Source organism: Diadema setosum, chromosome 2, assembly GCF_964275005.1.
Source record: "Diadema setosum chromosome 2, eeDiaSeto1, whole genome shotgun sequence".
NCBI lineage: Eukaryota > Metazoa > Echinodermata > Echinoidea > Diadematoida > Diadematidae > Diadema > Diadema setosum.
Window position 1 is genome coordinate 22,892,459 of NC_092686.1, and position 12,205 is coordinate 22,904,663.

Consider the following 12,205-nt stretch of genomic DNA (forward strand, 5'->3'; position numbering starts at 1 on the left):
CTTTTACCCTTGAAGTTTTCTCCTTTTGTAGGTTATTCCCACAAGCACAACAGAATAAAGGCGATCATTGTACTCTTTTCAGTTCAGTTTCAGTTCAGTTTTTATTTCTGCATTTCAAAATCAATACAAATCAACAAATCAACAAAATACTTATATAGTCATTTACACAGCTAATATTCGTAACGTTTGGATCTTACATACATTTTCTTTCTTTTTTTTTTTCAAGAACGAATATCATACATGAAAGGAAGCAATAGGAAATGATAAAAATGAAATGCAGGGGACCATCATCATAAGCTAAGCTTGACGAGGAAGATGGCCCCAGGTAAAGAGATACATAAAGAAATCTTGCCACTCACTGAGTGGGGGGTAATTGTGCAAAGGGCACAATAAAGAGATACATAAAGAAAATCTTGCCACTCACTGAGTGGGAAGTAATTGTGCGAAGGACGTGCGGTGCAGTGCGGTGTGCATTGTGTTGGGATGAATCTTGGTTTGTACGTTGATGTTGATGTTGTTCTCTGTATCCCACGAATGAATTCATAAAGCACAAGCACACAGTTAAAACCATCACCCTCACTCGTGCTCATAGACATTAATCTATTTGGCGCACCTTTGTTCACTTGCATTGTTCTGTGTATTCTTGCATTGTTCTGGGAATTCACTTCCCAGTAACATTACTACAGCTCAATCTCTGAATTCGTTTAAGAATAAATTAAAATCATTTTTATTGAAATTTTACAACATCCAACAGAGTTAGTTTCCCTTTATCATCTCAGTCAAGTCATCATTCTTTTTTACATAAGTCCTCCTATTAAACTATGTCCCTGTCTGTGTTCTAAATATAACGATGGTTTTTTTTTTTCTCCTGCATTCTTACCAACATAACTACGTATAAAAAATGTTTTGCATTACATTCAATCCAGCTTGTATTTTATCACTTATTTTACATTATGAAATCCAGATTGCTTGCGTCCACGATGGCACATGCTGTAGTTCCCTCTTTTTTCTCCCTTTTTTTCCTCTCCTTTTTTCCTCTTTTTTTCCTTTCCTTTTCTCTCTTTTTCTTCTTTCCAATCATTTTGATGTCAGTTGACACCGGTTCGTTTATTGTGTTTTATATTGATGTTTTGTGTATTTTTCTGAGGGTCCCATATCGTACAAGCTTTGCTTCTTAGTGGGACCCTCCACTTCCATCCTCATCCTTAGTTGACTTGTATTATACGCTTTATGTATTTAACAAAGATGTAATCACATCTACTTTTCATTTTCATAATTTTCTTATGTACCTTTTCAAATTTTGTTCTGTATCACAAATATCCCGTGTATATGCAATGTACATAAATTTCTTTGTTCATTTTGATGGAGGTGAAAATAAAGTTGAAAGTTGAAAGTTGAAAGTTGTGTAACCCATAAGCTTGACTTAATAAACCCACCTATACTGTCATATTATTTACTGTACTGCACGAGGTAGCTTATAGTTAAGGGCACACAAACTATATAATATTCTTTACTTGAATTTTATTCAATATCAGGCTCATTTTCACAATGAAATTAGTATGAACAAAAATGAGTAGATTCTTCTCACTTATGCTGCTAAATCACATTTTTTTTTAATCATACAATACAATAGTCAGTATTATATATATGTATATACATATTTGCAAATCATTCCATGTATATACAGTTGTGATATAAAATTCTGCATAAATCTCAGAAAAAGCTTTTATATCTATCACACACACACACACACACACACACACACACACGCACACGCAAGTACACTCAGCTACTGATGTTAATGTCAGTGTCAGTGCTAGCCGATGTTGAATGGGTGAAAGTGAATAATTATGTACCATTTCTGGTAAAGATAATGGCAGATGCACGATAACCGTCATTGTGGAGTTGCATTTATCGACCACAGACACCCACGATCGGATGAAATTCACGTATAGCGTGGCCTTTATTATGCACAGTGTTATCGTAGCAAGAAATAATACAGAAGCCTAACAAGATTTCGCGATGGTACATTAATGCAGCTTTATCCCCTCGAATTCATATTTCGTAGTGGTGGAATAATTACACTTCCCAGATGCGTATTAATCTCATCAATTTTTCGTAAATCAGTTGAGCTGGCTTTGTGGCTTTCTGCGAAAATAACTGAAGCCAACTTCCACAACATTGAGCGGGATTATAAAGAATGATGTGCAAAATGTATTGTCAAAGTTTCGGCAAGGTACGTAATGTAAAATAAGCCTTCGTGCCATTACCATATTCTATTCTAAATTAGGAAGTTAAGACAGCGCAGTCTCGAAATCATTGAAGAAATGTCTGCATATAAATTGTTATCATCAAGCTACTATCACTGTGCGCTGATCACCTCATACCTCGTTAAACATTGGAGACGGTTCTCGAGAAGATTTGAGTTATGAGACAAGCATTTCCAGCGCAACAGAGATCCCTCCAGCGGGAATACAGCCAATCTGGGATTGAGGAATCGACCTAGAAACCGTCTTCCGTTGCTAGGGAAAAGGAGAGGTTGCATCAACCACAGTCAACTCTCAGTGATGATCATGGAGGGTATTATGGTGTCATCATATCCAGTCGCTCCTCGCAGAATATCACATGGTTTCATGTTACATTATTAAGAAGCAGCCTTAGCACCGTCAAACTCACACGTTCAGGTGCCGTAAATACCCAGTAACAGCCGAAATACTTAGTTTATAATATTATGGTAACAGTGCGCATATTTTAAGAATGATCAATATTTACATACAGTATCTGTTTACCGCGCTTCATAAGTGCGGATATCTTACGCTAAACAGTTGATAGAGTGCTGCTGAGTTACTTTTACAAGCTTAGTCAAGGTCTCTATACTGGTCTGTAACTTGCCCTTATATACTGAAATATGTTATGTAGATATTCCAAAGAATGACAAGTGTATCGTTGGAAAGGGACCCGACATTATAACAATGAAAAAAATAGTTTGATTTAAGCGAAAAATACGTCAAGCATGCGTGAGAAACATTTCTTCTTCTTCATATTCGTGTGGTCTGGTTTGACGTCATAGCTACACTGACCATGGATCAGTAACCTAACGACGCGGAAAACGGTAAACTACCATTATGTTCCTGTAGCTCTCTCTCTCTCCCCTTCTAATAAGGAACTCTGATTTCAGATGCAGTGTGTGGCGGTTGTGAATTGACCTTTCACGCGCCATATGTTTTGGACGAGAATGAGAAATTTTCACTACAATTGGACAAAATCGTGGCATTTCCGTTAAAGAGGCTGTCTGAAATTTTCGATGTCTTCAGTCGCGTAAGCTGTTCATTTTTTTTTCGAAAAGCAGCGCTTAGACGAAAAGAGGGATACCAACGTGAGAAAGTTACGGTTTGAGGATTTCACATTGTATTAAGACGATGGCTGTTAGAAAACCATGTTTCTCAGTTAACTGTTTATTCAGTGTTAGCAACACCATACCTGTATAGGACCCCTATGTGTGGGTGTTGGATAGATATGTTAGTCGCAGTCAGTTCGTTGGGGTGGGAGCGACTCTCCCTTCGTATCCCGCGGGTAATCCAGTGACCAGCGAGGTAGTCTTTTTGACCTTTATGACGCAAAATCCCTATTCTGTTCTAATTTTGCCAACGGCTACCTGATCGTGCACAAAGTCTATGGCATTTTGAAGTCACGGTCTCAAGGGGGTTAATACCTGGCGGTCTTACACAGGGCTTTTCAGCGTCATCGTCATTTCGGCCCGGTAGTGATTTATGCGTATTATTGCGGTATTGTTTTAAACATCTCTTCGGAGTTTGATTAATACTCCAGCGAGGGTGGCCTCCTTCATGCCCCGGATACATTTCTCAACCCACAACACCCAGATGATTGCACAGAAATGTGTAGCCATTGTGTTACCATGGAAACAGAATCCCCTAACCCAGTAGGGCCTAATTCTAACACCCAGTATTATGTCACTATTTTCATATTGGTTTTTGCTGTAGTATTTGTATCAGTGATGGATGTTTAGCAGACATACAAGCTTCCAAGTTTTTCATAGAAAGCGAAAGTTGCAACTACATTGGCGCATTAACCTCATGTGCAATACTCCTCGCAGCTAGTGGGGAATTTTGGAATATGACTTCCTCCACATTTCCAGAAAAGTTTTCGTTCTGTTATTAGGAACCATTTTTCACTTTGACCTGCGTAGATGTTGCAATCGTTTTCCACCTGACGTTCGAGAATTCCGATGTATCTTAATCCAAGTTCGAGGCAAGAAGCGACAAACGGGCCCATCAGCAGTTTTTGCGAGCGCGAGCGGGACGATCCCGGGGGCGCCAATAATGATGCGCTGTGAGGAACATTATTTGTCCCTTTTATACATTATGAGTTTGCACCTTCCTACAGGAGTTGACCTTTAACCGATTTTTGGAGCGGATAGGCCAGCATCCTGGCATCTTTCCGTGGACATGATACTCAGTACTCACTGAGATAGCTGCTTTACCTTCAAATTCCGATACTCATCGTATGATAGCTATAGTTTGTCAAAGTTTGGAACTTTTGTTGAAGAAGGAGAACAGTATTTTTTAAAGATGAAAACATATTGTGATATAGGCTGAGGCTGGGCTACAACTCCTATGGGGGCAACGACCAACTAATTTCCAGCATGTTGTTCATTTTTTATTTAATTTCACTTGATCATTGCTTGAAGTTTTTTTGTTTTTTTGTTTTTAAGATATAATATATATTTTGGCGATATATCACAAAGATTCAAACTCTGATTGAATTGAATTGAAAAAAAAAAATGAGGAAGCCCCACCCCTCGAAAAACAGTATAATATCATACCACCACACAGGCGATCGACTATTGTGTACTCAAGACCATTTATAATTTTCCTATTATGATATGTTCCGTTGAAGGAAAATGAGAATGAATTGAATAATTGAAATGCATGTCCATCACATGTGTGCGAAAAGCATTAATATGCCTATCTAGTGGAAGGGTCAAATCTGTAACGCAGAAAATTGTTATAAAGCAACTTTTTGATGACACAATATATCTGTTTCTCCTTTGTGCAGAAAAAAAAAACCTCGGTTCGAGATGTTAATGTTATTCAAGTTGCAGAAATACGTATTCATTAACGTTCTTTCGTTCTTCAATAGAAATTCACATAGGTCTCATCAAGAGTTCTGTGTCGCATTATTCAACCAAAGCTCCTGAGTGAGTTGCCTAAAAAAGGCGGGGTTATGCCAACAAGGTCGTCAAAATCTTTAGGCAGCTACAGTGGCAAAGGAACCTTGCATTTATTAGCCCCAAATGCACCAGCAGTTTTAGTTTACCTTCTTCTTTTTTTCCCTCGCACTCTCTAAACTATTCCCCAATGACCTTGAACTGAAGTTGTCCTTTGCACGCGTTGGGAGCAAGTTTTGGATGCTCACGTATTCATATGGCAGGGTATCATCATTACTAGCAGACCTCATCTCCGTAGGACTAAAAACGGCCAAAACACAAACAGCTGATCTCTGGGGTTGGAAGGAATGCTGTTGAAGCTTATTTCCTTATTTTTGGATGTCCACGAAAGCAAGAGCAATATTTGTCTACGAGGAAATAATTCAATATTTCCTGTTATTTTCCTGGTATTATAGTCATACTACACACGCAATCATCATTATAATTTGATCTACCTATGTACGGAAGAATGCTTGAAACGAGGATGGACATGAGAAAGGAGCCAAATTGAAAACCGAATCATGAAAATTGTAGTCATTAAGAGGGATTTTCATTCACTTTGTCTGCCATTAGTTATCCAGCAAAGTTCTGCATGGCGAAAAGTAAGGATTGAATTACCGGATGTGTTGTTGTTTTCAACGCAGTAGTGTCAGCATTAGCATGGATGGTCGCCCAGTATAATCCAAATGTTTGCATAATACGACTTATTAAATCTATTACATAACAGACCGCATTGAACTTCTAAGGTAAAAATTGTTTGCTTGAATTCATGGTCATCTGAATGCGTTCTTTCCTGTTTATAATTGTCTTGACCGACGTTGGGTAGTGGTTTACCGTAATGATAGTCTGCAATTCATCGGCATTTAACTCGTCCGTTTTGTGGGCAGACAGAATAATTATCGTGTCATTGGAGGGATGGGTTATTGATATGGACATTCCCGCCGTGTCGGTATAGTTTCCGGCAGCATTAGATTGTTAGATCTCGCGAATCACCGCACTCTCCATCCTGTGTGTATTACAGTCTCGTTAGCGTGTCCTGGAAGTCATACTGTGCTGCGTCAAAATATCCCACAGAATTAGGGAGAAAAAAAAAAAGAAACAAACACTAGCGATTGTTTGCGGAATTTTTGGTTTACTCGGAAGAAGAAGAATAGGCCTAATCCTCAAATTTCCTAAATTTGAAGTAAGCATTACTGTCTTGATTAATAATAATCGCAGCGGTTATGATGATCGAGCACTATTTCCATGGTCAGTGGCAGGCCATACCGTGAGCCACGTCTGGTGCAGCGACCTCACTGTCAGGGGTCGCATCCCCCCCCCCCCCCCCATCCTTCGAACCCCGTCAGAGATAGTAAGTCTGTCGATATGGATAACAATATTAGTCCATCAAGAATGCGCATTATTGTGAAAGCCATAATGATCACCATGATACTGATAGTAGTGATGATAATATTGTTACCGCTTTTAGTGACAATGATAATGATGATAATAACTGTAATTGTGATCATAGATATATTTGTGAAAATAATGATAATCGATTTGGTCAAAATAAAGTGACACGTTTAAAACTCATGTATTAACGCAAGCAAACACCGAATTTCCTTCGTGAAATATCGGGCTTTGTGTGTGTGTGTGTGTGTTTTTTTTTTTTCAATGTGTGTTGTGTCATCTTTGCTATGATTAATTGATTAAGTCATGGGTACTTTAACTTTCACGATGCTTCGTAGAAAGAAATGGGCCAAATGTATAATAAGGAGATCTCTTCGTGAGAAAGGACAAAGACAGATGGCATGACGGGAAACAATAGTAGCATTGTCAAAGAAGAACCAGGGGATTGCTAAATATGTCTGAATCAGCAAAAGGCCGAATCCCACTGGCTGTACGGCATCGATTTGTGCAAAATGTCACGTTCAGAAAACAGGAAGAGTCCAGTATTGAGCATCGAGACGAGTCCATGTCTTTCGCTGTCTGTGCTCATTTAGTATCAACCGGATGACGTCTTAACAGTTGATTTCTTGAACTAGATTTCTTAGGTTGTGACTGGGGTGGTGCTGGAGGGGGGGGGGGTGATGCAAACCAACTGGTGTGTCGTGTCTGCACATACATCTCGCCTGGGATTCAAGGAAATGTCTTCAAGCACCATGCATCTTTTCGAAGTAGCTGAGGACAGTATATTTGACGAACATTTCCGTTCAGTTCAGATGTCTTTTGTTCCATCCAAATCATGTGCCGTGAATGTTACCTCCTTTATGCACTCTGTCAAGGTTGATTCACAGCAGGAACTTCTCCCCTCCCACACACACACACATCATCAACTTTTGCGGAAATGAGGAAGAGAACAGTGATAGAAACGTGACATATATTTACCCCCTCCAAAAAAAAAAATCAAAACAGAAAAACTGAAATGAAACAAACCAGCGGCGACATCTAACATATTGCAGTAACCAGGCTCTCTAGCGTTACGACGGTGCATCTGCAAAGATCGTTCGATTTGGCGTCCATCCTGTGCACCTCCCCAGGTAGTCACGCAATTGTGACGTCATCTGCGTCACAATCGTCTGAGACAAAGGATGGTATCCCTGCAAAATGAATGTAACTGAATCGTCACTATAATATTTCATTTTGGATCTCCCGCGATATCAGTTATTAATCTGAAGAAAAGAGTTTGTAACAGAGTATTGTGAATAACGTCGCCTCCATTATGTTTAACTGCGTCGTGGCGCAATCAAAATCATTGAGTTTGGTAGATTTTGCTTATTTTCGTGGATGATGATCCTGACAAAAAAAAAAAAAATTGTGGCGGTCTCTGGAAACGTCTGACGATATAAAATAGAGTGAGACTCAGTGCGTTTGATGGAGGATTATAGATGTTACTTATTAAGAGTTTATGTTACATTGCGTCTTTGGCTTGGTGTGATTCTCTGTTTTCCGGTTTCATTATACATTTGCTAGTGATAGAAAGGACATCGACAGGCAAACCTTATTGTATGCATAATTTGGTATATATATTTTAGGATTTTCATAATCGTAGCACAATGTTTAGTGATGAAGGATGGTATATCGCCCGCGGGATTACTCCTGATTTTGTTTGCCCTATTTTGGCATGCCGGTCCTTTATTTTCATCTGGAGTCCTTCGGTGTGTCTTTTTTTTTCAATGTTTCATCTGATCATCTCTCCCATTCTTCAGCTCTTTTGTCTGAATTTATGCGGATTACATGATGAAAGATTAACAAATGTACTTACACGTCGCTCGTAAAATATTTTACATTGGTTTTTGTGCACTTACACTGACTTGAATGAAAACACCCCGTGTCATCACAAAACCTACAATTGTAATAATTTAGCAGTTTCAATATAGTCTCAATTTCACGCCATCACTTATGTGACTGGAGGGTTTCGGCAAGAATCTGGCGCAAGCAATTCCGACATTCTCAGACGGCGAGTAATTATGAATTATGGTTATCTGTTTATGACGTCACAGCCCACCCGTGATATAGGCCTAAAGTCTTTTTCTCATTTTCAACTGCGCTCGCTCACGGAAAACCCAGACACGCCACAGGTCACGGCACCTGTGCGCTGCTCCGTCAGAATATTCCCAAGGTTGTACTAAGGGCGTATGATATGAGGAAAATGAGAGAATTCAAGTTTCTGGTCACAAACACATTATTGTTCAGCAGATTCCTTTCCTCCCAAATTGTAAATCTCAAAGTGGAGTTGTAATTTTGCCATGTTTACAGACACGTGCATACGTGTATACAACGCTCGATCTCATCACTTTGAGAAAACGCGTTCTTTGACGGATACAGAATTTTGGGCAATGGTATAGCGGCCAAGAGGGTTCATATCCTTTTTAAGTTGACTGTATGTAATGCGGTTCTAAAGATGTCATCAGTCATAATAGTCTCCATTAATTTTATATTGCAGGGCTTAGATGGAAAAATCTTCTAATTAAATTTGTAACTCTATTGTGCTATCCATGTCTCTCTTCTCAATTCTCGTGCTCATGATAATTGATGATTACATGATGCTACATTGATTCATAGCATGCATGAAGTTGGTACGTGGTATAGGGAAATTAAATTATTCGCAACCTTTCCCGTGAGTTGTGCTCGTTAATTTCTAAAAGTGATCTTAGTTTATACCCATTATCTTTTCCCGTTGCAGGAAATCTTGATTACCCATCTTCAAATGCCATAAAAGAGACGTTTAGATTTGCTAACAACAGCTGCTTTTGAAATAATGTCTATGTTCACTTTCAGTCGACTGCGCCACCATAGTATAAGCGCGTGCTGACAAGAACTGCAAACTCATGTGTCATTTATTCTGTGACATTTGGGCTAAGAGCAAAAATCATTGGTGAAATCCATTGTTCGTTTTGGGTGGCCGATTCCCAACAGTTATCGTCGAGGGTTTCCCCTTTGTCTATTCGCTTGTAGCAGACGCAGTTCGTCACAAAAACAATCGAACTTGACAGCGAGCCTATTTTTTCTGTAGCATCTACCCCAGTTCCGGGTTTGACTTTTGGTTTTGTACTTGTGTTATGAGGGGTTTTTTTTCTCCCTTCTGCATGCCAGCATCGGCTCAGATATGTGACAAATCTTCCGTTGTCATGGAAACAAGTGGAAGGAGCGCTCTTCTCGGATAACACACTTCAAGCTCCCCTCTTCAGTCTCCGCCATGGGACTGACGCAGAGAGCATGTAAATACAGCAAGAGGAAGTCAATTTTCTGAACAGAAAGAAAGGAAAAACAGGGAATATGCGCCGTACGTTGCCCACCTGTTAATAATCGTCACCATTTTCGAGTACGCCCTCAGTCGGCTACATGCGAGTCAGGGGGAGGACGGGGGGGGGGGGGTGACGGAAGCTAGTCATACAAGTACTTTCGATAAAGTATCAATGCAAATGCAAAGGGTAGACATGTACTATTTTCATTAAAGAACCCCAAATCATTAATTAGCAGTCGAAAAACATCAACGTTTAGATACATATATTTAATGATAATAAAAAAAAAAAATGGTATTTTATCTTTATCCATGGCGCCGGGTAGTCGGCCTGGTCACTATGTACTTTATCCTAATCAGGATAAAATACTCGACTGCCATGGTTGGCATTTGATTTTTTATCTGTTCAAATGAAGCATTGCACTTTTTACGTTAACGTTTATCCACATGGGCTGACATTCAGGTGGCTTCTCGAATTATTCGCAGCAATGCTCTCATAGTGATCCTATGTATACAGTGGTAATTAAGGTATTATACTCTGAATTCATCTGAACTGCTTTTCTTTCTCTCGCTGGTACTCGATCATAGTGTAATGCCAAAAATCTCCCCTGAAATGAAGCAACTGCCATAATAAAAGAAAATAACAGAAAAAGGCTTTTTTGACTGAATTATCCACCCTGAGTCATTCCTTTAATCTGCTTAAGAAAGATAGATGCTTTAAAAGATTTATTACTCTTTCACTGACTATAGCTTCGAAAGAGGTGCATCGACCTCTTTATAAGGAACTGACAACCGAATCGGGCAAAGCATCCTAACAAGAACGTACCCCTTTGTTCGTTTTCTACAATAATGCATAAAAAAGGCGCAACTTTTTTGATTTGTTAAGGCTTTCTTTCCATGATTCATATAACTGTCAGATTCTGTATGTGAGTTCAACTGCCGTGACATCATGCCGCCGAGTTAGCGAACGATACAATGATGGATCGAGACAGTCCTGGTCAAAGGTTTCTTTTTCTTTTCTTTTTTTCACAAGCGAAAAATCACTAAGTTCACAAAGTTTTTGTTGAGGATTCCGATTTTAAAAATAAAAGTTGCGCAGCGAATAGTTTTCCTGAGTACCCGACACCATAAACTGCGAACAATCAAGGTGGGATCCCTTGCGCCAACAGCCACAAAGATCCCAAATTTAAGAGCCGTATTTGGCTCCAAGTCTGTAAACCGTCGAATGTGATTATTACTATTGATGATACAGACAGACTTTAAGTCTCCTTTCTATTGGAGCTTTAGCAGCAAATGAAACTTGTCCTAGGATATCCCCTCGAAATAGAACAGCCATAGCATCATAATAGTCCTAAAGAGAACAAGGTAAAAATTCGGTACATAATGATACGAGAAGGTGTAATTATCAGTTAACAATCTCAGAGCGGTCGTTTCCTGTATACGAAGTGCAATCAACGGTCAGTTGTTCCGAAGTGAAAGGAAGAAAAGTTCAGTGACCTTAGGGGGAGAGATTAGATATTTTTAGCATCGGCAGGGGATTTTATGCAGTGATTAATTATGGTTTAGTCTTGACATCGCCAAGATGATCAGGCGGTAGTCTGATCGAGGTTCAACAAAAATAAACAGGTGCTGTGGATGTGATTAGCAAAGTGGTAATCGATCCTGCATACAGGTGTAATCCATGGGATGATATGTTAGTAAATATAACACCGCTGCTGTGAAACAAAAACAAAAGCAAAAGCAAAAAACAAACAAACAAACAAGCAAACAAACAACAACAAACTCTTTTTCTTTTCTTGTGTGTCCAACGGAGCACCTGTCATTGGAATCATACAATTCCGTCACGTAGGTTTTGTTACGCAAAAGTGAATTCACCCTTTTGAATGATTTTTTTTTTCGTATTGTGTATACAATCGTTTGACAACCGTTAGTTACCATTGCCCTACAGCGAGAAATGTTCACATTAAAATTTATAACGTCGGAAAGGCTGTGGATTCTAGGTGTACTTGCCTCACATTGGAAGAATAGAAAAATAAGATACTTCTGAGGAAACATGCAATACTCATAATCTGACGTGAAGCTTAAGGGCACACTCAACACCATCACCACCACCACCACCACCACCAACAACAACAACAACAACAACACCAACAACAACAACACCACCACCACCACCACCACCAACAACAACAACAACAACAACACACGAAGGAACACAAATATAAAACTGGTTGTACACATTCCTCTTCTGGTGG

General features: G+C 39.3%; 1 protein-coding gene across 1 annotated transcript in view; it reads left to right on the plus strand.

Annotated features, from left to right (window-relative positions):
* Window positions 1-12,205, plus strand: part of LOC140243342 (uncharacterized) — a 94,879-nt gene that overhangs the window by 18,661 nt on the left and 64,013 nt on the right. The gene's annotated exons all lie outside the window — the stretch shown is intronic.